General features: G+C 41.4%; 1 pseudogene; it reads right to left on the reverse strand.

The window, feature by feature from the left end:
• LOC136006275 (FRAS1-related extracellular matrix protein 2-like) overlaps positions 1-25644 on the reverse strand; it is a 93549-nt pseudogene that overhangs the window by 42864 nt on the left and 25041 nt on the right.

Raw genomic sequence — 25644 nt, forward strand, 5'->3', positions numbered from 1 at the left:
GAAATTAGGAGCTAACTGCTGAAAATCTAAGAGCCAAACCACACAAGTTGACTGAAGAAAAATTGATGACTGAGTTATTGAGTGTGATACACAAAGGAGAAGAAGGATTCTTCTACCTATGGATCTAGTGATTTGGCAAATATTTACTTCAGCTAATCCTTGAATCTGTAGAAAAGATCACAACCTAATTAAGTAACTGCAGATAGATTAACTGGTGCACATTTGGGCTTTTTTAAAATACTCTGTAAACTTCTATCCTACAAACCACATTACTTGGCAGAAGAAAATCTTTGGATCTGATCTTAAACTATCCCCTAACCTTTTTGCTAACATGAACTGAATCCAAAAGGAATCTCTAACCTGTCAGTGACAGACTAGAGTAAGGGCTATCAGCTGTTTCCTTTGCAACAGCTCAGCCACTGCCTATAACATGTCTGATTACATGAAGAAGCTTAATTTGTTCAGTATGCTAGGACAAGATCAAAGTGATGTAGATGGATACATACATAGATCTGAGTGGATACACATGACAAACTCTGCTTGTGTGTTTGCTCTTCAAATGGTATTTGTAGCACAGTTACAAATGAAATCCCTGTATCAGAGAACAGTAATTCTCTGAATCTCTCTGGCTCCTTAAGGAGAAAGCAGGAGGAAAGATCAATGGATGCATTCACTTTATCCAATACTCCTGCATACTCCATCCTGAACAAAATATAATTTCAGTTACTCTGTTAAATGGTCAGTGCCAAAATTTGTTAATATTTTGTAACAGTCCAATTAAACAGAGAAGAAAAATATACTACCAAGTTTATCATTCTCTGTGCAAAAATAACATCATGACTGACACCATATATGCTCTATGCACAAAGGATGCAACTATCTTATTTTATTATCTAATTGTAACTCAGAAGTACAAAGCTTTCATTAGAACCAGAAAGCTTCTGCATTTTCCAAAAGGTAACTTTCCATGTATGCTAACATGAGATAAAAGTACTCACCCATAATGCAATCAGCTTTAATCATAAATTCAGTTCCTCCCTTGAATCAATACTCTTTTGCAACGTACTTTAATATGCTTGGCATTTCAGGTCCCTGAAGAAATAGAGCCTTCACAGTGAGACCTTGGATATGTTGTGAGGCAGGGATCAGTGCAAGAGATTTTATGTTACTTTAAAGTGCTCCAGCAAGAGGCAGCCAGCTGATCCATAGTTTGAGTCTGCATGGTTCATAAGCATGATGGTTATTGTGGGAAGTTATGGCCTTCATAATTTCCCAAATTAGATCAACATGTCAAATCTGGGCAACACAGTTGATGCTACGGACACTCATTAGGGAAGGCTTCTTAAAGGGCCATACTAGCTAGAGGTTGAACAATGGACACAATACCTTTACGTGCCTGGGAATGGTAAGATTATATTTTTAATTTCTTATCTGTGATCACAAAGAAATGTCGTACACCTCTATAACACCAGGAAAAGTAGCTGTCTAACTTCAGAGATATTTCTTTCCTAGATAAGGCTAAGTGATTGTTGCTGACCTTTGGAGCCATTTCCCACGTAACAAAGCAAAATACACACTGGGTAAGAAGGGCACAAACTAGAACAATGAACAGGAACGTGGCTGACCATGGAAAGTTTGGTCTTTTCACTGGTGACAGTTAAATTTAAATGACATGTGAGAAGTCAAATACCTTAAGAAGTATTTTCCTGGTCACAGCACTGGAAGTAGAAAACCCTGTACTCTTCATGCCCATCCTACAATTATTAGCCAGTCAGGGCGAGGCAGTTTCCCCTGCCTTGGGAAAAGCACAATGGCTCTTCCCCTGGTCTACACAGCAGCTGAAGCTAACAAGAAAGAATCCAGGACCACTTCATCAAGATGAGTTCTATCAATGCAGCAGCTGTGCCTCTCATGAGTTCTGAAGACTCAGAGATCTGCCTCCTGGGACACAACCTGTTTATAACCTCCTTTGGAAGACACTGCTTTGGAGAACATCTGGTCTGCATATTCTGTCCATTAAAGTATCTTCCCTTAATTTTTCACAGATGAATAACAACACTGAAATGCATTTTGTGGTGTTTCAGAATAGCTGACTTATAAGAACTGATAACAGGCTGAAACAAATGGAAAATATTAGACTCAGATATCAAAGAGGTTAATACTGAGAAGCTCTGGGCTGATACTGTCAATGAACTTACAAGAATTCTAGGTGAAACCAGTTAACAAGTTTGCAGCTTGTTGCTATTTCAATTTACATTTTGCATAATTCAGCCTGAGTTCCAAACATCTGAAACTGAATCCCATAGCATCCTAAAAACATTGAGTACTATGGGAGATGCATGATGAACAGAACAAATAAATTTGCATTGTTTGATACAGGCACGTTATATGGACAGCTTTATATGTTCCTTTATTCCCCTAACTTCTGGATAGCAACAGAGAAAGGAATAACCACTTTCCTGAATTTATCACACATATAAATGGGATTATCAATACCCAATAGAAAAGCCACATAAAAATAAATTAAGATAACTATCCCTGTTTTTTATGAATACCTTCTAGATTCAGATTTGAAACCATGCTTCAATTCCTAATTGCCCATCTATGTATTCAGATGATTCACCAGATGTTAAGGGAATTACAGGAGAATCTCTGCCCCTCTAATTATAAGACATTAAACTAGGAGCCATTCCATACCATTTTAAAAGCACATTTAATCCTCATGATTAAAATTCTCATCACTGACAACACTTATAGAAAAGAAATATTTTCCTTTTAATAATACTTTAAAAAAAATTACCTACTTATGCTATCCAAGACATTAGAAAGATAAAGCACAGGCTGTCCTGGGTTCAGCAGTAGCAGTCATTTTTTGCCTTCTTAGTAGCTGGTGCAGTGCTGTGTTTTTGACTTTCAGCTTGAGAACAGTGCTGATAACACCAGTGTTTTTAGTTGCTGCTCAGTAATGTTTACTCTGACCAAGGACTTTCTGAGTCTCATGCTCTGCCAAGGAGGAGGGGAAGCCAAGAGGAAGCAGAGACAGGACACCTGACCCAAACTAGCCAAAGAGGTATTCCATACCGCAGCATATCATGCCCAGTATACGAACTGGTGGCAGTTACCCGGAAGGGCTAGACCACTGCTTGGGTCAGGCTGGGTATCGGTCGGTGGGTGGTGAGCTATTGTATTGTCTTCCCTTGTTATTTCCTTCATCAGTATTATTATTGGTGGTAGCAGCAGTGGTTTGTGTTATACCTTAGTTACTGGGCTGTTCTTATCTCAACCCGTGGGAGTTACATTCTTTCAATTCTTCTCCCCATCCCTCTGGGAGCGGGGAGAGGAAGGGGAGGGAGTGAGCGAGTGGTTGCATGGTTCTGGGTTGCTGGCTGGGCTTAAACCATGACACAGGCCCACATGAACCCTGAACACAGAGACAGTAGTTGAGCTTACTGATACATAACACAGGAAAAAAAGGAAGGAGATAAAAAGGAATTGCGGAAAAACATGTAGAAGAAAAAAAAATCTGGTATTTGAAAGACTCAGAGGACAGAAGACAGCCCAAGGCATATCAGGTCTTCAGGAAAAACATAAAGGACCATCAAGTCATCATTTTCAGCAGCGCTAGCAAACAGCATCCTTTAATTAAGTATGTCCTGGTCTGGAAAACAATTCTACTTCAGTGATAGACTTGAGAAATACTTACTCTGTATTTGGGGATCTAAAATCCAGTATTACCAAAGATGCCAGGTAAGCAGACAACAGGAAGCTAACTTTACCTGTTGTCCAAGGCTGACCTACATCAGCCCTCCTAAAACCAAAAAATCTTACCATGCCATTTAGGAAGAACTTACCTGCTGCCACACATTCACAACACAACTGACTGACTGACATAACTGTGTTTTGCTTTAGTTTCCATTCAACTTCTGTTCCCATTTTGAAGTAGTGACAAATATGACAAGTGTCTGCTGTACAAAACCTTCCTGATATGCTTTACATATCTCATAACAATGGGTTGAATACATCAGAGACTAAAACGTGCAAGCCTGTTTACCCACATTTAAGTAAAACCAAAATAATCCTATTTATTATAGTTAAAATGTCTATGGAACATAGAAAAAAAGAAGATGGTTTGAAGATAGGTTAATTTCAGGAGTAGGTCTTAGAAGTTCCTAAATGTCTGTTACTGTTATCTTTTAAATCTCTCAAGCTAAAATTGTCAAATGAAGATGTAAACAGACTGAGACATGAAGAAATTCTAATCTGTGTTCATGGGCAAATTGCATGAGACATGCATCCCACAGACTCCTTTCATATAATTTTCCTTCTTTCTCACTCCTGCACTTTCTCGCGTTCTTTCAGATTTTGCCTTATGGCTAAAAGGACATAGAAAAAGCCTTGTAGTACAAATAAGAGAACTAAGAAAAATTATGCCTTGCTGCAGGCAAGGCACTCTGAATTTAATAATTTAGAGGAAAAGGAAGATTTTGCTTTGCGGCTTTTATCATTCTTGGTGAACCCTTCTATTGCAAGCACTGAACCAAACAACCAATGAAAAGAATAAAACAGACTAGCTGAATTTTCTGTAGGAACTGCCAAATTAGTCAGGCCTATCAAAGAAGTGTGATTTTTTTTTTTTTTTTTTTTGTCCAGGAGTGGTGAAATTGTACCACTGCAGCAGCTTTTGCAAGTTCTGCAAACTATTTTCAGAGTTGTGGATGTGAGAAGATAGATGTGCAAAACCTGACTACTAAAAAGGAGAACTGTTTAGCAAGAGAATAATACGCTGACTTGTGTATGGTAACACAAAGTTGATTTGTAAAATTACAGGAAATAGTACCTTCATGTAAAAGTAAACAGTTGTGTTAGATAAACAGTCATTAACACACACAAACTTCACTAGATAGTAAATTTGACCAGTAGCTACATGCTGCCAGTTTAGGTAATCAAATTCAAACCAAGGATTGCTAACAAGCTGCTGGAATTGCAGTATTTCGATTTGTGTTAGAAAAGGAAACAACAAAATATCATTTAATTCTACCGAGAGATGAATTTTTCACTAGTACATTGTGCCTTAACAAAAACAGCTATTCTTATGTGTCCATAGAATCATAGAATAGTTAGGGTTGGAAAGGACCTCAAGATCATCTAGTTCCAATCCCGCTGACATGGGCAGGAACACCTCACACTAAACCATCCCACACAAGGCTTCATCCAACCTGGCCTTGAACACTGCCAGGGATGGAGCACTCACAACCTCCCTGGGCAACCCATTCCAGTGCCTCACTACCCTAACAAGAAAGAATTTCCTCTTTATAGCCAATCTAAACTTCCCCTGTTTAAGTTTTAACCCGTTACCCCTTGTCCTGTCACTACAGTCCCTGACGAAGAGTCCCTCCCCAACATCCCTATAGGCCCCCTTCAGATACTGGAAGGCTGCTATTAGGTCCCCATGCTGCCTTCTCTTCTCCAGGCTGAACAGCCCCAACTTTCTCAGCCTATTTTCATACGGGAGGTGCTCCAGTCCCCTGATCATCCTCATAGCCCTCCTCTGGACTTGTTCCAGCAGCTCCATGTCCTTTTTATGTTGAGGACACCAGAACTGCACACAATACTCCAGGTGAGGTCTCACAAGAGCAGAGTAGAGGGGCAGGATCACCTCCTTCAACCTGCTGGTCACGCTCCTTTTGATGCAGCCCAGGATACGGTTGGCTTTCTGGGCTGCAAGTGCACACTGCAGACGGCTCATGTTCATTTCCTCATCGACCAGCACCCCAAGTCCTTCTCTGCAGGGCCGCTCTGAATCTCTTATTTGCCCAACCTGTAGCTGTGCCTGGGATTGCTCCAAACCAGGTGTAGGACCTTGCACTTGTCATGGTTGAACTTCATGAGATTGGCATCAGCCCACCTTACAAGCGCGTCAAGGTCCCTCTGGATGGCATCCCTTCCCTCCAGCATATCAACCGGACCACACAGCTTGGTGTCACTGGCAAACTTGCTGAGGGCGCACTAAATCCCACTGTCCATGTCAGCAATGAAGATGTTAAACAAGACTGGTCCCAACACTGATCCCTGAGGGACACCACTCGTTTCTGGTCTCCAGCCGGACATCGAGCCATTGACCGCAACTCTTTGTGTGCGGCCACCCAGCCAGTTCTTTATCCAGCGAGTGGTCCATCCATCAAATTGATATCTCTCCAATTTAGAGAGAAGGAAGTCGTGTGTGACAGTGTCGAACACTTTGCACAAGTCCAGGTAGATGACATCAACGTCCAGATACCTTAATGTTTCTAGATTGTATAAGCATGTGATTTAGTTTAATATTGTATTAGAATCTGTGATAACTGCTGCTCATGGAATTATGAAGGGTATTCTTGCACCTTCTTAGGATCCAGCTTCAAGAAAAACCCTGGGAAAAACATTAATAAGCTTGAAAATATAAGACTGAAGCTCCTTATATCATCCTCTGATCAACAGAGTCTAAGACTGGCTGAACAGTCTAAGTCTTTAGAAAGTAAAAGCCAAGAAAAAAGATGGAAAACTCACATACTACCAGGAAACTGCTAGGTTTCCCTTAGGATTTTCACCCAACTACACTCCCCCATGCAACTGTTTTGCAGTAGCACCAATCAAATACAGGTGAGAAAGCCTCTGAGTGAAATTCTAGGCCAACTAGAAGTAGTAGCAAAGCTCCCACTAACTTTAGCAGGGTCAGATGTTCACCCCATGGACCTGGGACCACATCAAGCAAAATGCACAGAACAAATTCATACTTTAGATCATATTCTAAATTTTTCTTTCAGAAAAAAAATTCTCAGAGATATTTAATAGCTAGAAGTTCATAATATAATATTTTCTTTAATATTTTATGGAAAGCAAATACTTCTAAGTGTATTTCAGTAGGATTCATTTATCCAAAGGGACAATCTAACTTCTAAAATTGCATTCCACGCAATGCTTGAAAGAAACCCGAAGTGGTCCCACAGAGTTGACATCAGCAAAACATTGTAGCTGTCAGTAACAGCAAGCTGTCATTCTTTCAGCAGCAGTAATTGAAAGTCAGGTCTAATGGACACCAATGACAGCAATGTCAAGAAGTGTACTAAAAGACTACAAAATAAAAAAGGTGAACTCCACAGGTAAATAAGAGTTACGTACATAAAGTATCACAGAACATAAACCAGGTGGAGAGGCACTGGACAAACCAAGTCTAACTAGGCTGATCTTGCATAAAAATCACCAAGGAAAAATAACAAATGCTTCTGAAATCAAATATGCTAAAGTGAAAAATAACCACTGCAGGTTTACTGCATTGCTCCATTATAAATCTTTGAACAAACTTAACATTATGCTATCTGTCAGTTCATCACAGGAAAAGTCATTAAAACCAGATGAACTTTACTTACTTTGCATTCAATTTGTACCAACATTCATTCTGTGAAATTAACTACAGGCTCAACAAACTGAACACTCATAAATCAGAGCTGTCAATGTGAACCATAATCAGTAGGTTAACATTTTAGTACTTCTGCCCAAATCTTCAGTTTAATGGCAGGAATGGGAAGAGTTTCCTCAAGTTAGATGGATCAACTTTTCTGAAAGCTGCCACCCATCCTTTCTCATATGTCACTGATAAAGGTTTCCCAGCAGCACTCTTGAACAGCAGAACAAGTAGTTACCCAGAAAAGAACCTAAAGGTTTTTTTCCTGCCCTCAGGTTAGACAAAATGCTATTATCCAAGAGGCATACTCTCCTATTAAAGTCTGAAAATTCTGTTTGGAAGAACCTGATTGTGTTACTGCAAGGCCAGTGAAGAGAGAGAAAAATGCATGCATTTTCTTCATGTATTTTATACACACAGACATACATTTATTTTATTGCGCAGAGTTTCTTTTGTACGTACTGACACAAAATTAATGCTTTTAAGAGGACTTCAGAAGCTAGAACATAAACCCATAGAAAATAGCAGGCTCCTTCGTGAGTGTTGGTGAAGCAGTTGCAAACTGTACTAAAGCAGTGTACATGCTCTGTTGGCCTTTAGGTACTTTGTCCCAAGCTGTACAACAGCTATTACAGTTGTGCCTTATTTCAAGCACTCCCCTGGGACGTAAATGTCCCCGAGAGAATGTTGAATGTATTTCTAAGCACCAAAGCCATCAAAAGACTAATCAAAATAGAAATTTTTAAAAGCATTTCCTTGTGCTATAGTAGTAATGATAGCATTGACTTTTCAACCTTCTTTCCCACACCAAGCAAGTTTTAAGTGATTTTCCAGATGTTACTCACTCAGAACACCTTCCTGTAGCCATGTACTCTTCCTGCAGTTGTGCCAGTCACATCAGTATACACCAGCCCTTCAGTCAGTACATACTTTAGTTACAAGCGTAGCTGCACACATTTACTGCCACAGCTTTCCTTACTTTGTTGATGTCTGGAACAGACAGATGATCAAGTAATCTAGCTGAAAGAATCACTCCATTTAGCAGAGACTGGAAGTGCTGTTAATGAAAACATCTAGTAACTGACTCCCTTTGTACCCCTGGGTGTATAGAGAATAAGAATTACCATCTGTTGAGTCAGGTATTCCTTTTCCCCATTATTTCTCCTCTCTATTATATTACTGCACTTAGTCATGCCACAAAGACCTTTATATTGATTAAGTGAAAGCAAAATAAGATCTCTGTAAGAAACACAGGTAGCAGTTCACAGCACCTTCTCCTGCGTGCCAAGTGAAATGTAAAGAAAAGTAGCCAAAGAATGCATCTCCAATCTTTCTTAAATTAATAGCCCCATTTGATTTTAATTGCATTGGTTGCACCCTACTTCAAAAAAGAGCTGGAAAATAATTGGCTCGTGAAAACTACCTCGTTTTTTCCATCCCCCTCAGCTGGCCAGCACTCAACCTTCTTCTTTCAGCATAACCAGCAGAAGCACAAACCAAAAGCCATTTTCGGCCTGTCATAGGTTTGTTTCCCAGTTACTCTACTGGCTTCTAAAAGAGAAGCTCTTTCCAGCTGTAAAGTTGCCAAGGATATGAAGTGCCAGCCATGGGGAATGTCTTCTATATAAGTAAGAGCAAAATGGACTTAACCAGCCTATCCTAGCATTTCGCTTGGCTCTCAGCCATGATCTAGATCAACTGAACTCTGCTTCTTTAACAAAGGTTAATATTATTTTTCTTTTTTGATTCAGTACTTGGCTATAATTCCAAAATTATCATCAATCCATCAATGCTCCACCTTGCATGGTTCAATTTTTGTAACATGCACAGTTGACCATAAGGAACTGTCACTGCCAATAGCCCTCTATAAAGGTCCCTTAACAAAGTGTTGTGACAGCAGTATATCCCACTAAGAGTTCACAGCTTGCCACAGGACTTTGCGGTAGTTGTAGCATTTCAACATTAAAATTTATAAAATATTCTGATTTGTGTACCCTAGGTATTCATGGCACTTTTAGATATTACTTATAAAGAAGTAACAGTTTACTTGTTTATTTAATGTGATCAATCTTCCAGATGCTGTAATTCCAAGATACGTATAATTAAGCATCTTAATCTTACTATTGTCTTCAATGAAGAAATAGAACGTGTCACTGCTAGCATTACCACCTTCTTTCAGGATGTAGCTGATCTTCATTTCATCAATATTGGCTAAGAAAAGAATATGCTAAATGAGTCATCATAGAATTTCTAGAGCATATAGTACCTAGTTCATTTCACCTTTACTATTTGATTACCTACTAGCAAGTTGGCTAATTTGCAGACAAAGCATTTCAGCAACCAAACTTGTATAATGTGGCATGGCTTCTTACACTGGTCTATACTCAGCAACACAGCAAAAGTTTAGTTACTAGCTCAAAGAACAACGGCAGAGAAAAGGGGAAAACCATCTAGGCATTTCTATTACCCTAAAGCTGCAGGTGTATTGTGCCACATTTCATCAACACAAAGATTTCAGAGACATCTACTTTTGCTTTTATTGCAGTTATTTATATAACCATTTCATTTGATATAAAAATGTTTGGGATATACCTAAATGTTCTTTATACTCCAGTCAGCATTAAGCTGCTCCCTAGAGCTAATTCTGATCTACTAGGAGACCTCCTCTCCCAGGGTTACCATTTTCTTTTGTTCTGGCATGTCAGATTTGGATGCTTTCTGACAACTGAAAATGTATTACACATTCTCAAATGAACAGCAAGTGATTTTTCACAAGACTGTAGCTTGACAGGTGAAACGACTTCTAAAAATAAATGGTGTTATCAGTATCTTAAAGCTACAACTTGTCTGGAAGTTATAGGTACATACATAAAATGGAGATAAACAATCTTACTCTCCTCAAATTATTTTCTCTTGCCAAAGAAAAGTAACACACCTGAGCACAGAAAAATAGCCAAGACCTCTAATCCTCTTACACTGTCTAATGAGAATTTTGGTAAATGTTGTTCCCCTCTGCTGATTGTCAAAGCACACTGAAGAGTAGGCAAAGTCTAGGCTGTAAATTTCCCTGTGAAAGCTTTCAACATACTCTTCTACCCAGAACTGATGAATGACAATCCTAACCCAGCAAACTCCCTAAGATCAGCTGGAGTACAGGGACATTTATAGTCAGGCTGCTCTCACAGTGTCTCACCATCCTTTAAGGCTCTTCCCTCCACATAGGTTTGGTGGAGCTGACCTAAAGGATGCCTGCTTACCTACTGAGCTTTCTCTGTGGAACAGAATCACACAAAATACCACCCAAAATACTGAGGCTACACTGGGTGTCCCCTCCCCAATTTTTTTTTTTTTTTTAAGTACTAGATGCAGTGATGTGCAGAAATGTTAAGCACCTTTCTAGATTTTCTCTGAAGACAATAGTGATTTTTTAAGCCTGGATTTAATTTCCAGGCAGGCAAACAGGTACTTACTTCAGTCTTTGAAAAGAAACTGGTGTGGGTTCTGCAAATCACCATTTCAGACTTTTTTCTCATCTTCTTATGAGTAATACTATGCTATGTACATGGTAAGATGCATACACGTACATTTAACACACATTAGGTAATACATTAATGCATGTACGTACAAACCAGAACTTATGTCTTCACAGATAAAATTACATTTCATTTCTAAAATGCATGTATTATAATTCTGATAATTTGCATAAGCTTCATAGCTTAAAAGACATTATGTCCTAAATCCCCTGGAACAAAGGGGATATAACATAGCACAAAATAACAACTCGTTGAGCCCAATGTTTATAAACAAACACAGCCATCAGCACCAACCTTGCATAAAAGTCCTAACAGTTTCATTTTCAAGGCCAGTATTAATGAAGAAGCCATGCTCTAGCCCATCTGTTATTTTGTATTTCAACAGCTTGCGTGGACTGTCTTGATCCTCTGCCTTCAGTGCCTTACTTGTGATCAGGAAGCCTAGATGCCCAGCTGGAAGTCTTTTTAGAGTAGGGGCATCCCTGTTCACCACTGACTGTGGCGCTCTGTTGTCCAGTGAACTGGTCTGAATCCTTATCATCTGGGGTTGATGTATTCCTATGCTAGTGACAGGGAAAACATAAAAGATCGTGTGGGTCCCATCAGTCACAGGGAAGGAGAAACTACCCTGGTTGGTTTCTGTACCATTATATCTGTAGCTGATGAGATTCTCATTCAAGTCTTGTTTGGTGAAGCAAGTATGAAGCAGTATGAACATAGCGGATAAATCCCTGGTCTAAATCATCTTGTGTTAAGTTCGTGTCTTGTGCAATGTTGAACAGCACTTCCTCTTGTCTGTTCTGATGCTGTAAGAAACCCTGCACAGGTGCCAAACAGATAACATAACAAGGCCTCTTATCCTCTGAATCTGTATCTGTGGCTTTAAGGTCTTGACTAGAGATGACCTTTGACTTGCCCATCTCTACTTACAGACTGTTGTTGATTGCCATCTTAGGGGTCTCATCATCTACCAGTTTCACTGTAATAAGCACGTTCTGCTCTGCTGTGTGATATCCATCAATCAGGTGAATTTGGAAGCTATCTTCTTTTGTCTCCGAGTCATCATGTTCACATACAAAGCTGGAAGCCTCCTGTATCTCCTCCAGGATGAAGCTATGAACAGGCACAGTTCCTGTGGACAGCTGCTGCACAATCTGCCCATGCTTAGGAGGGACAGCAATAACAAAACTGAGTTCATCTGGAGGCATGTCTGCATCGGTTCCATTGAGGATGAGGGTGTCAATCACCAAGCTCATCCCCTCAAGCACCATGAATTCACACACAAACAAATCTGGCTTTTCCTTATTGGTGGGGATGATGACAATGGGGAAGAACTGGTGAGGTGAGAAGTTAACACCATCAGAGCACTGGAAAGTGAATCTGTTCTCCACAGGCTCCACCCCTTTGTGAATGCTCTACACACAGATTACTTGGCCCAGACAAACATCTTTGATGGAGAAAGCACTAATGGCAGCACCAGCTCTAGATTTCTCAGACTGTGGGGCTGGAGAGACATTCTCCAAATATCCTGAAGAGAACTGAACTGTGACAATGCACAGGATGTCATCTGTAGGAGTACCCACATACTCCACATCTAGCTGATCCAGAGTTAGAGTTCTCATCCCTCCCTTGAGGACAGGGAGGGAACTGAGCGGCTGTGCCGCAACCACCACTTCAGATGCAATGCTGACCGCTGGCCATATAGTTACAACCACATGCACCCTTTGTACTGTGATGCCTCCCACCACCCATTCGCTGCAGAGGTCAGAAATGGTGAGATTGAAGGAATCATACCTCTTTCTCAAGCCAGTCTGCTGGTGTGAGTGTAGGCTACTGCTCCACTGATGAGGTCACGCTGGGTAAACTTTTCTGATTGCATTCCATCTGCTACGATGTCACCCAGCTTGGGTGGATCCTGCACAGCAAAGTTAAGTACAGAATCACAGAATCACAGAATCCCAAGGGTTGGAAGGGACCTAAAAAGATCATCTAGTCCAACCCCCCTGCAAGAGCAGGGTAACCTACAGTACATCACACAGGAACTTGTCCAGGCGGGCCTTGAATATCTCCAGTGTAGGAGACTCCACAACCCCCCTGGGCAGCCTGTTCCAGTGCTCTGTCACTCTTACAGTAAAGAAGTTCTTCCTGATGTTAACGTGGAACTTCCTATGTTCCAGTTTACACCCATTGCCCCTTGTCCTATCACTGGATATCACTGAAAAAAGCCTAGCTCCATCATCCTGACACCTACCCTTCACATATTTGTAAACATTGATGAGGTCACCCCTCAGTCTCCTCTTTTGCAAGCTAAAGAGACACAGCTCCCTCAGCCTCTCCTCATAAGGGAGATGTTCCACTCCCTTAATCATCTTTGTGGCTCTGCGCTGGACTCCTTCAAGCAATTCCCTGTCCTTCTTGAACAGAGGGGCCCAGAACTGGACGCAATATTCCAGATGCGGCCTCACCAAGGCTGAGTAGAGGGGGAGGAGAACCTCTCTTGACCTACTAACCACTCCCTTTCTAATGCACCCTAGGATGCCATTTGCCTTCTTGGCCACAAGAGCACATTGCTGGCTCATGGTCATCCTCCTATCCACCAGGACCCCCAGGTCCCTTTCCCCTTCACTACTTTCCAGCAGGTCAACCCCCAACCTGTACTGGTACATGGGGTTGTTCTTCCCCAGATGCAAGACTCTACACTTGCCCTTGTTAAATTTCATCAAGTTTCTCCCCGCCCAACTCTCCAGCCTGTCCAGGTCTCGCTGAATGGCAGCACAGTCCTCTGGTGTGTCAGCCACTCCTCCCAGTTTTGTGTCATCAGCAAACTTGCTGAGGGTGCACTCAGTTCCCTCATCCAGGTCATTGATGAAAATATTAAACAGCACCGGTCCCAGCACCGACCCCTGAGGAACTCCACTAGTCACAGACCTCCAGCTAGATTCTGCGCCATTGACCACAACTCTCTGCCTTCTTCCTTTCAACCAGTTCTCGATCCACCTCACTACTTGATCGTCAAGCCCACACTTCCTCAGCTTATCTATGAGGATGCTGTGGGAGACAGTATCAAATGCCTTACTGAAATCAAGAAAAACCACATCTACCGCTCTACCATCATCCCTCCACCTAGTCACTTCCTCATAGAAGGCTATAAGGTTGGTCATACATGACTTCCCCCTCATAAAACCATGTTGGCTGTTCTTAATGACCCCCTCATCCTTGATATGCCTAGTGATGGAGTCAAGAATAAGTTGTTCCATCATCTTTCCAGGGATGGAGGTAAGGCTGACCGGTCTATAATTACCCGGGTCCTCCTTCTTGCCCTTCTTATAGATTGGTGTGACCTTTGCCATCCGCCAATCCTCAGGCACCTCGCCCGTTTCCCACGACTTACCAAAGATGATGGAAAGTGGCCTAGCAATGACCTCCGCCAGCTCCCTCAGCACCCGTGGGTGCATTCCATCCGGACCCATCGATTTACAGATGTCCAGTTTGCATAGCTGATCCCTAACCCAATCCTCATCTACCAAAGCAAACTCCTCCTTTGTCCTGACTCCTTCTGGGGCTATAGAAATCCGGGGCCCTCGGGGAGAGTCTGCAGGAGTAAAGACAGAGGCAAAGAAGGCATTCAGCACCTCTGCCTTCTTTATATCCTCTGTCTCCAGGGTACCCACTTCGTTCAGCAGTGGGCCTATATTGCCTCTTGTTTTAGTTTTATTTGCTATGTATTTGAAGAAGCCCTTTCTATTGTCTTTAACCCGACTAGCAAGATTGAGTTCCAAGGAGGCCTTAGCTGTCCTAATTGCCTCCCTACATCCTCTAACAACTGTCCTATATTCCTCCCAAGCGGCCAGCCCCTCCTTCCATAATCCATAGATTCTCCTTTTCCACTTGAGCTTAGGTCCACTTGACCAAGTCACCTGTATCCTCTTCTGTACCCTGGATAAGTGACATAGTAATTCGAGTAGCACCATTTTCCAGAATATCAATGTCTGCTCCCCTCAACCTGTGACCACCAAGGAGAACAATACTTAGGTTTTCATCATCCCCAGGCTGCACTGCAATCTTGGCTGTGATTGGCACATGATCGACTCCATCATTCACTTCCAACTGGTAAGAATCACTGGCAAGCTCATCACCGTTGTGCTTGTAGGAGATGCGCCCACCTGCAATTTCATCTAGCAGGAAAGATTCCCCTTCCACCATCTGACTGTCCTCTCAATAAGATAGATGTTCATGCACTGGATCTTGAGTTACAGTGAAGATGATGTGGTCTGGAGATGTGTCCTTGTCTCTGGCATCCAGTTGATTGCTGTGGAGAAGGAAGCTGTTTCCCTTAAGCACAGTAAAGCCTGTATTGGTGATGTGGGGAAGCTGGTTTTCCACAGGCTGCAAGAAGAAAGTAAAGGTATCTTGTAGAAAATTGCCAGCTGAATCCTCTACAAGGCATGTGAACTGAACCACCCATGGTGTGATTCCCAGCTCCTGATCTGGGGGCTGATATGCCACCTCGTGATGGTTGACTTGGGCTTGCTGAAATGTGCAATGGACGTCTCAGGATGGTCAGCCAACACAATCTGCCCAGTGACCACAGAGTGGTTCTCATCTGTGTCAGCTGGGAGTGTCAGTAAAGCGCACTTCAGCTGCCAGTCAACTGTATCCAGGTCAGTGTACCATAAGTAGTGCTTCTTACAGAAGCTGGTATTCCTGCACTGTCATCTGCAGGCTAGTACCTGGGTACAGTGCAGGTGACAGGTTATCTGCTAGTTGGACTTTGATAGTGAGCACATGTTTCCTGGACAGAATTTCAAAGCCAAAAACTTCGTGCTCTAGAAGGGGCTGTTGATACTTCCATCTTTTCTTACAGGTAGAAGTTTCCTCCCTTCACCCCAAACTTGGCATACAGCTCATGCTGCGTGGAGACAGCAAGAGGGCGAAGAGTGAATTTGACTAAACGGCAGTGACTTCAGGCTGTTCGCTTACTGCTAAGTGATTCCTCACAGCTAGGAAAATAAAAGCAGCCTAAGCGGTTTGCGCTTTGCTCGTGACCATTCCTATTCAGTTTGCCTTGCAGGTGCTCAGTCGTTGCTTGGACTTCTGGCTGAGACCAGAAGATAAAAATGCTTATAAAACATGATTATATGCATTATAAGTGCTTATAAAAATGATTATAAAACAAAACCAAACAAAACCAACACCAAACCAAAACCACCCAAGGTTTCTGTTGAAATCATCACTGTACTTTTTTATAGAATCATAGAATCATAGAATAGTTAGGGTTGGAAAGGACCTCAAGATCATCTAGTTCCAACCCCCCTGCCATGGGCAGGGACACCTCACACTAAACCATCCCACACAAGGCTTCGTCCAACCTGGCCTTGAGCACTGCCAGGGATGGAGCACTCACAACCTCCCTGGGCAACCCATTCCAGTGCCTCACTACCCTAACAGGAAAGAATTTCCTCCTTATCTCAATCTAAACTTCCCCTGTTTAAGTTTTAACCCATTACCCCTTGTCCTGTCACCACAATCTCTGACGAAGAGTCCCTCCCCAGCATCCCTATAGGCCCCCTTCAGACACTGGAAGGCTGCTATTAGGTCCCCACGCAGCCTTCTCTTCTCCAGGCTGAACAGCCCCAACTTTCTCAGCCTGTCTTCATACGGGAGGTGCTCCAGTCCCCTGATCATCCTCATAGCCCTCCTCTGGACTTGTTCCAGCAGTTCCATGTCCTTTTTATGTTGAGGACACCAGAACTGCACACAATACTCCAGGTGAGGTTTCACAAGAGCAGAGTAGAGGGACAGGATCACCTCTTTCGACCTGCTGGTCACGCTCCTTCTGATGCAGCCCAGGATACGGTTGGCTTTCTGGGCTGCGAGTGCACACTGCTGGCTCACGTCCATTTTCTCATCGACCAGCACCCCAAGTCCTTCCCCGCAAGGCTGCTCTGAATCTCTTCTTTGCTCAACCTGTAGCTGTGCCTGGGATTGCTTCGACCCAGGTGTAGGACCTTGCACTTGTCATGGTTGAACTTCATGAGGTTGGCGTCAGCCCACCTCACAAGCGTGTCGAGGTCCCTCTGGATGGCATCCCTTCCCTCCAGCATATCAACCAGACCACACAGCTTGGTGTCATCAGCAAACTTGCTGAGGGTGCACTCAATCCTTATATTTTGGACTTTGAGCCCATTACTTCATTAAAGGGACAAGTTGCTTACAGCTTTATTTACTGTTTACAATTTCCCCCCCAAAATTCTTCAGGAAAACATCAGCAACTTATTGAGTCCCCCTGTGCAGGAGGACTGTTTACACACTCTTAACTACCACAAAATAGGACAGGGCTTTTTTGTCTTTAATATCAGTACTTTTTTTTTGAAAGCAAAGTGCGTAGGGAGACCAAGTATACTTCTCTGGTTCAGTACCAGGTTTATATAAATATTTGCTAACAGACACTAATAAAGTTCTATGGGACTTGTCCTTTCAGGAATCTAAATATGTTCAGCTCATTTTTCTCAAGCCAATAGGATATCTCTGGGCAAATATAACTGGACTAATCAATAACAAAGATGTTGCTGAATAGTCACTTCCAGATAGAAGAGGGTTTCATATAGCTGATAGATTCAAGCCCACTATGCTAAGTTCTGTTCTTTGGTAGAACAATGTAACCAGTAACCCAGGTTACCTATTGAAACCTGTCTGTACATCTACATATATACACAAAAATGCAAAGTTAAAAAAAACTTGTATTTTTTCTATCTTTAATCAAATCTAGGCATTTGTTTTATAATGAATAGGTGCCAGTACACAAGGTCTGTGCAAAATTTAAAGATTTTATGTTGTCTCCAGCAAGTTTGCTGGAAGGTAAAACAAATTTTCCCATTAAAATAAGTGGAATGAGAAAAGTATTCAATTACAATTTTTATCTCAAGATAAAAATTGGGTAGGAAAAATTGAGGAATTGCTTTTCCATGTGCTTGTGCTCAGCTTGCTTCTGTCTTTCAGTTTGTTCTGAGGTAGTACAGTTGATCAGAAATATCAGTATACAACTGAAAAAAGGTAGATGATGTATTATGAGGTTATGCAAACTTAACATATAGTGATATTAAGTATATTCTACAATAGTGTTGACAATCTAAATCCAAACCACATGCAATGCTTCTGACTACCTTGCTCATATCCTCCTCTTTCTGTTTCACTTACTTTTGAAATATTTAATCTTTATGTCAGTAAAGCCCAGTCCTGTAAGCATGCAGACATAGATGTTCATATTAATTAAAATTAAATTAAATCGGTGGAAATGCTTTTATATATATTTGCGGAAAAGGAATATTTGTTTTCCCAGCTCTCAGGACCTCATTCAAAGCCGTTTAAGTCCTGCAATCACCTTTCAGTTGGTTTGGCGGACTTTGGATCAATGTTAGTTATACAAGATACTTAGAATCAAGTTCAAAGAACTGTTACATAAAAACAAAGTTTTACTTGCTCAGGTAGCTTCACTTTGCCTCAAACACAGCCAAGTGGCTTCCTTCCTATAGTCACATTCCAGTTAAAAATAAACCAACAAGAACCCCAACCACGGTATTGCAATATTGAAGCTAGTTGTGACTAATGGGAGAGATGAGACAGTCAATAAAACAAGGATGCTTAATATCAGTGAAAGATTCTAGAGATCTTTATCTATCACCATGTTAGTCCAATGTTATGGAAGCATAAATAGACCTTAAAAAAAAAAAAAAAAGCCCATTTTTCCTCTGTGCTCTACATATCTTTCACTAATACTCCTAATCCCAAATTACACTTGAGACCATTTCTGCTCCTCATTCATGTAAGAGCATAAGGTATTCATAGCTAAGAGACAGTCCAAACCTTGGTGAAGCATAGAGGATTCATTAAGCTGGAAAAGAGATTCTCCACCTGTTCCACTAAAATCCAGTAAACCTTAGTTTAAGAGTTACACTGACAAATTGTGTTTAAAAAAAGTGAAGTTAAAGGAACTCCTTGAAAGTGAGGAGTTCTGAATCAAATGTTTTTTCTTATAATCACACAACTATAATTAATTTTGGATACACAAGCCCTGATGCACATGTTAACCTCTAGTAACCAAGAAGAGTGCAGCCAGTCTGACAGTTCACTGTGGCAATCATCTGATTGAGTTGAGAGTTAAGATTTCAAAGCCAATTACCATAGAAATTATGACCTGCAACCCAAAACAGCTGACAGATTTTGTACAGAACTAAACTTAAGAAATCACACAAAGATCTTTTTTTTATGGTCACACAAATATATGTAAAATTGCAACTAGAAAAATGTTTGAGTGACTATTTGCTACTTAAGTGATGTGTGAGCACTTTAAAAGCAGACAATATGTCTTCCAAAACCTGTTTATGAGGGTTATTTCTCACACTTAACAATGAGCATTTTAAGCAAATCTTAACAAGCATCAGTTATGTATGTGAAAAATATAGCGACACAATAAAAAGAATGATATTTTTGCTTATCTTGGAATTTAAACGAGTGAGCAGTCAGGGGCTTAAGCAGAACTGGCTGTCCCTGGTACACCAGCGAACACAAAGTATCTGATACATAGCCAAGGTTAACATAAATGGCTAAGAGACTCTTGGGAGGTAAAAAGCACTGCTACTGAACTGTAAACAAAATAACTAATTTAGAATACCTTACTGTTTCTGTCCTTTTGCCAGCCTCACATGTCCTCAGGCATTCAGACCCCAAACCCTGCAATTTACTTGTATAATCCTGCAGTTATTATGGCCACTCAGAAGCAATTACCCCACTCACACAATAGCAGAGTTAGAAAAAAAGAAGTCATTCACAGCTTAAGTCTTTGAAAGCTGTTTCCTTAAAACTTTTTTTTTAATAGTTACATATAACTTGTAGTTTTTATTTTAAAAGTAACATACAGACTTACCCATTTTGACTGCAAATTATAAATACTGCCTTAACCCTGATAATAGCTTCCATCATTAAGAGATAACAGCTATACTGATTTATTTTGTGATATAAAGTCAGCATATGGCTGCCGTAGTTTAAAGCAAGTTTGAACATCACATGGCATTTTAGTTTCAACCGTTTATATTGCATACCCTAGAGCACACAAGGGACTTCGGTGGTACCAATACAGGAGACTTTTATTCTCCATTCACAAACACCGCAACTCTCACTGTTCATAGAAGCAGAAAGCTTTTCCCAGAGTCAGAAATAGGACATCTCATGGTGTCCTCTCTAAGGGTTCAGCATCTAGGAAGTTGCTGGTTTCAGCTGCCAAAACAAAACTTCGCTGTGCCACTATCATGACAGCTTTTGGCTGGAAGCACAACCACAACATGGTAGGAGAATTAGTGAAAACAATCTTGGGTTTCAGATCAGAAAAACAATCTCCTAAGAAATGTAATGCTACAGAGCTTTTACTTGTTCTTAGAATCATAGAATAGTTAGGGTTGGAAAGGACCTCAAGATCATCTAGTTCCAACCCCCCCCACCATGGGCAGGGACACCTCACACTAAACCATCCCACACAAGGCTTCATCCAACCTGGCCTTGAACACTGCCAGGGATGGAGCACTCACAACCTCCCTGGGCAACCCATTCCAGTGCCTCACCACCCTAACAGGAAAGAATTTCCTCCTTATATCCAATCTAAACTTCCCCTGTTTAAGTTTTAACCCATTACCCCTTGTCCTGTCACCACAGTCCCTGACGAAGAGTCCCTCCCCAGCATCCCTATAGGCCCCCTTCAGATACTGGAAGGCTGCTATGAGGTCCCTCTTCTGGACTTGTTGCAACAGCTCCATGTCCTTTTTATGTTGAGGACACCAGAACTGCACACAATACTCTAGGTGAGGTCTCACAAGAGCAGAGTAGAGGGGCAGGATCACCTCCTTTGACCTCCTGGTCACGCTCCTTTTGATGCAGCCCAGGATACGGTTGGCTTTCTGGGCTGCGAGCGCACTGAAGCCGGCTTGTGTTCATTTTCTCATCGATCAACACCCCCAAGTCCTTCTCCACAGGGCCGCTCTGAATCTCTTCTTTGCTCAACCTGTAGCTGTGCCTGGGATTGCTTCGACCCAGGTGTAGGACCTTGCACTTGTCATGGTTGAACTTCATGAAGTTGGCATCAGCCCACCTCACAAGTGTGTCAAGGTCCCTCTGGATGGCATCCCTTCCCTCCAGCGTATCAGACTGTCGTGGTTTAAACTGATCCACACAGCTCGTCCACTCACCACCCCCCCACCCCCCCCGACCCTCCCCACTCCTGGAGGGATGGGGAGGAGAATCAGGAGAATGTAACTCCCATGGGTTGAGATAAGAACAGCCCAGTAACTAAGGTATAACACAAACCACTGCTGCTACCACCAATGATAATATTGATAAGGGAAAATAACAAGAGAATACGATACCACCGCCGAACGAGTTCGGCCCCCCCGAAGAGAGAGTTTGCCCTTCTGGGTAACTCCCAGTTACCTTCCTGGGCATGACGTGCTGTGGTATGGAATACCTCTTTGGCTAGCTTGGGTCAGGTGTCCTGGCTCTGCTTCCTCCCAGCCACCCCTCGTCCGCAGCAGAGCATGAGACTCACAAAGTCCTTGGCCAGAATAAACATTACTTAACAACAATTAAAAACAATCGGTGTTATCAGCTCTCTGCCCAGGCTGGATGTCAAAACACAGAGCTTGCATCAGCTACTAAGAAGGAGAAAAACGGCTCCTGGTAAACCCAGGACACAGAGTATCCTTCCCCTTGATAAAACAGCATTATATCATCTCTGCCTCCTACTGTTTCTCAGTAGTCACACTTTGGCTAGTCATATGGTTTAAAAAGTAAACACACACCCACAACCAGGAAACAAACAGAACCTAACTGTAATATGGAACAGAAGCTAAGCAAGGAACAAAATTTTTAAGAGTAATTTAAGGGACGTTCAGTTGGGTTATCAGCAAGACAGACCTTCCCAAGTTTAGAAATGCAAAAAACCTGAGAGAAGACTTGGTAAAAATCATCCAAGCCCATAGAAAGAAGAGCTGCCTACCTTTACAGCTGATGACAAACACTCACTTTCACATACTTGCTAGTGCTCTTTTAAAACTTCTGTACTCCAAAGTTAGCTTTGACTACTGAACTGCTGACCACTGCAAACCACTTCTGTAAGGTCTGATTCTCCTGCGAGGTGTTACAAGCAGGTGTTACAAGCAGGTGTTACTCAGCTGACCTGATTGGCACCAGCCTTCATGTACACCTGTGGAAGGTGCTGCACAGCACCCCCCAGAAGCTGACATCAATGGAGTCATCACATACATAAAACTGCCCCCCTTGATCTGAGTTTGGCTAAATAAGAAAAGAAACAGATTTTGGGTCTAAACTATGTAATTTCTGTGCATTTTCTCCCTCCCCTCCCATCCACCCCTTTCAAGCTTATAGCTTTTGAGAGGAAAATGTTTTACAGCAAAACCTTCCATAATCTGTAGATGCTTTGAAGGCAGAAAGGGAAGTTTTAGATCACAGAATAATTGCATTACCACAAACAGCCCACCACATAAGAGTCTAGTGTAAGTCTCCCATTACAAATATTTAAGTCCTTTATTTAAAAGGACAAACCCCCACCCCCCACCCTGCGACACTCTGAAGTAACTCCCTCATCAAAACTTCTTCTTTCCCCACCCTGATAGCATGTTTGGAAACACCGAACAAGGATAGTTATTCTTTACAGACTGCATGCAGTGTGTGTACAAGCCCATGGCATAACTTTTATCTGTTATTCTACATTCATAGCATTGAGGTTCACAACAGGGAGATGAGTTCATTAAGTGAATTGCTTTGATAAGCCAAGGTGCAAACCATTGTCACTGTTGTGACTTAGTTCCTCTAGCAATTTTTTTCATCTTTGATTTGAACAACCACCCAGAGGTTATATGGCTCATCTGAAGAAACCATTTCTGTACTACAGGTGTACTTATCTATTTAGTTAGCTTTAAGAGCATGATAAAGTTTATTACAAACAAAAAACAAGCCATAGCATGGCAGTTTCTCAAAGCCTTTACACTCCTCATTTTCTAAACTCTCCCTAAATTGAATGCCTTTCTTATCATAAATAATAAAAATCTGCACTGCCAGTATCTGTGCTTGCCATCACCAAAGCTACAAAAAGGTAGGATCATCTTCCTACTTCTGCTAGTTACTGCTTTGGTTATACATCCAACATGCGCATTAACCTTCTTAATCACACTTGAAAACTCAGCTCAAAACACACTTGGGCTCTGGGTCTCCCTCTCTGCCAGGATGCGGGCCTGAATTCCCTGATCTTAAATGCATAATTCATGGTCTTTTTTTCTCCCATAATACTAGAAATGGTGGTGCCCATATGCCTAAGACTGGATCCACACATCTTTACAGGGAATACTACACACTCTTAGGTTGATGTTATGATTTTCTACATGCTTTTCTTAAGTAAAAATATTATTCTGTAAGTAGCAAGGGCTGTACATCAGTTTTTGCATGTCTAGTCTAATTTGTGCCTCAGTAGTTTGCTAGGTAGGATTTCTGATTTCTTATGGATTAATTTTCAGAGAAGGCATGAAAAACCCCATAGATAGTGTTTCTTACCTAAAAGCACACACTTTTACACATTTTCTTCATGAATATATGAAATAGCAAGGGCATCAAAAGAGCTTGGAATTCCTACCTAAACTATTTTTGAAAACAAAGTCCACCATCATGTTCAGGGCAAAACCCCCAAATAAAACAAACTCCCAGAACAAAAAAAAAATGCATTTCTAGGTCTCAATAAACATTCTCTTTTTTTCAACTATGTCTTAAATAAAAGATCTACCATGAAATGAGATGCAATTTAGCACATTTTGGTAGTAGGCAAGAAGCTTACAGCTGGCTGTTGGCATTCCTTTGTTAGTTTTTGCTCTGTCTGCTTTGGAATAATATGATACTTTAAACTGAGTGCACCAAACACTAATTGAGTAGTAAAAAGCAGGCAGAGGATATTTCCTGGACATTAGCAAGTGACTGAGAGAATGTGATACCCATGGGATTAACTCTGGGTGCTTATTAACAGTTGCTCTGGTTTTTTGCTTTGGACAATTATAAAGAAAAATCTCTAGTTAAGGTATTTTATAATTAACAGTGGTTTTGATCAATACAACACCGTATTTCTAAATACCACTTGTATTTAAAACAATGTGGATTTTTTTGTATTGCCTCAGTATCAAGTTCAGCAAATATCTCTCAATGTAATCAATTTCATGTAGTTTACTACCTGTGAGAGAATTCTTCTGTTCCTGTAGCATTATACATAGCATTACTTCAAGAACTTTTAGAATATAAAGGATGACAATTGCCTGTAAGATTATAAAACCTGAAGACTTACAAAATACAGGGATTTCCATCCTGCTTATGTTTCTGACAAGTAGCCTTCTTATTTTTGTATAGCAACAAAAAGGTATCTGTCACTAGAAACAGAATTTACTGTTAGCTGGCTTTAGAAAGCTATTCTTTAGAGGTGTTTGTTCTGTACGTTAAACTTAAGGTCTGTCAAATGTAAGGATGGTATAATCTTTAAGCACAGTCCCATGATCCTGGACACACAAACCTAATAATAGTGAAACCCAGGTTTCTCTGAAGGCAATAGGAGCTTTGCAGCCAGGTTGCACAAGAACTTGATTCATTAGTATCAAACTTTCATATTTCGTCCGTTTCTCTGACCAACCATTCGGCCTAAAGTCTTTAAAATATCTTTGCAGGCTTCAGATATCTTCATGCTTATCAGCCAGCAAACACCTCTGGAGTAGCAGGTCTTGAAAAATGAAGAACACTGCAAAGCTTCACAGAAAGGTATTTTGTTATGTTTAGCCCACCATGTGTTGCAAGCAAGGTGAGCAAAGGCCCTTCTTTTGGGCAAGTTCCCATTCCCTAGAACACTTTCTAGAAATGATTGAACTTTTAATCAAATAAAATGTCTAAAAATAAGTAACCACAGTATGAAATACTGTTTTGCCTTTTAAAAGAGCAAGACTTCGGACAGCAGTCATTTGTTTCATTTATTCCTGTTCATTCATTTCTATTTGACGGAAAACAGACAAAGGGAAGAGACACAGGCACTTACGTTGAAACCAATAGTACCTCTCCTACTGTTTTTGTCTAAGTCATCTTCCCTGACACATAGAGATACCAACTATATTACTGTAGGTGTACACATCCCAACATTTCTGTGCAAGTTTTTGCCTGTACAACTTTGATCCCATTCTACCCCCATGTTCTGCTATAACTGAACTTGGATCTGCTTTCAAAGTCCTCTCAAGGCGTTTCTGTAGCGTTCCCCCGAACTACATAGGTTGCTGCAAACCTCCTTTAAGCCCCTCATAATCCACATTTATCGAGGAGGAGCTTGGCAGGGGAGGGGGCGCTAAATAGTTTTGCTTTTCCTCCCAATTAGCACAAATTCTTGCAACTCTGCTCCCCCAGATTTCCTTATGGCTGGCCAGCTTGTTTGCCTTTTATAAGACAGATCTGAAACCAGTAATATCACTAAATTCTTCAACAGGGGAAAGTGAGCCAGAGCAAACAGAGGTGCAACTCAGTTCCAGTGCCCTCCCAGGGCCAATCCACCATGTGATGGAACCAGCAGTCCAGAAAATAGAGACTCAGACTCTTGTC

The sequence above is a fragment of the Lathamus discolor genome, chromosome 1 (assembly GCF_037157495.1).
Source record: "Lathamus discolor isolate bLatDis1 chromosome 1, bLatDis1.hap1, whole genome shotgun sequence".
Classification (NCBI taxonomy): Eukaryota; Metazoa; Chordata; class Aves; order Psittaciformes; family Psittacidae; genus Lathamus; species Lathamus discolor.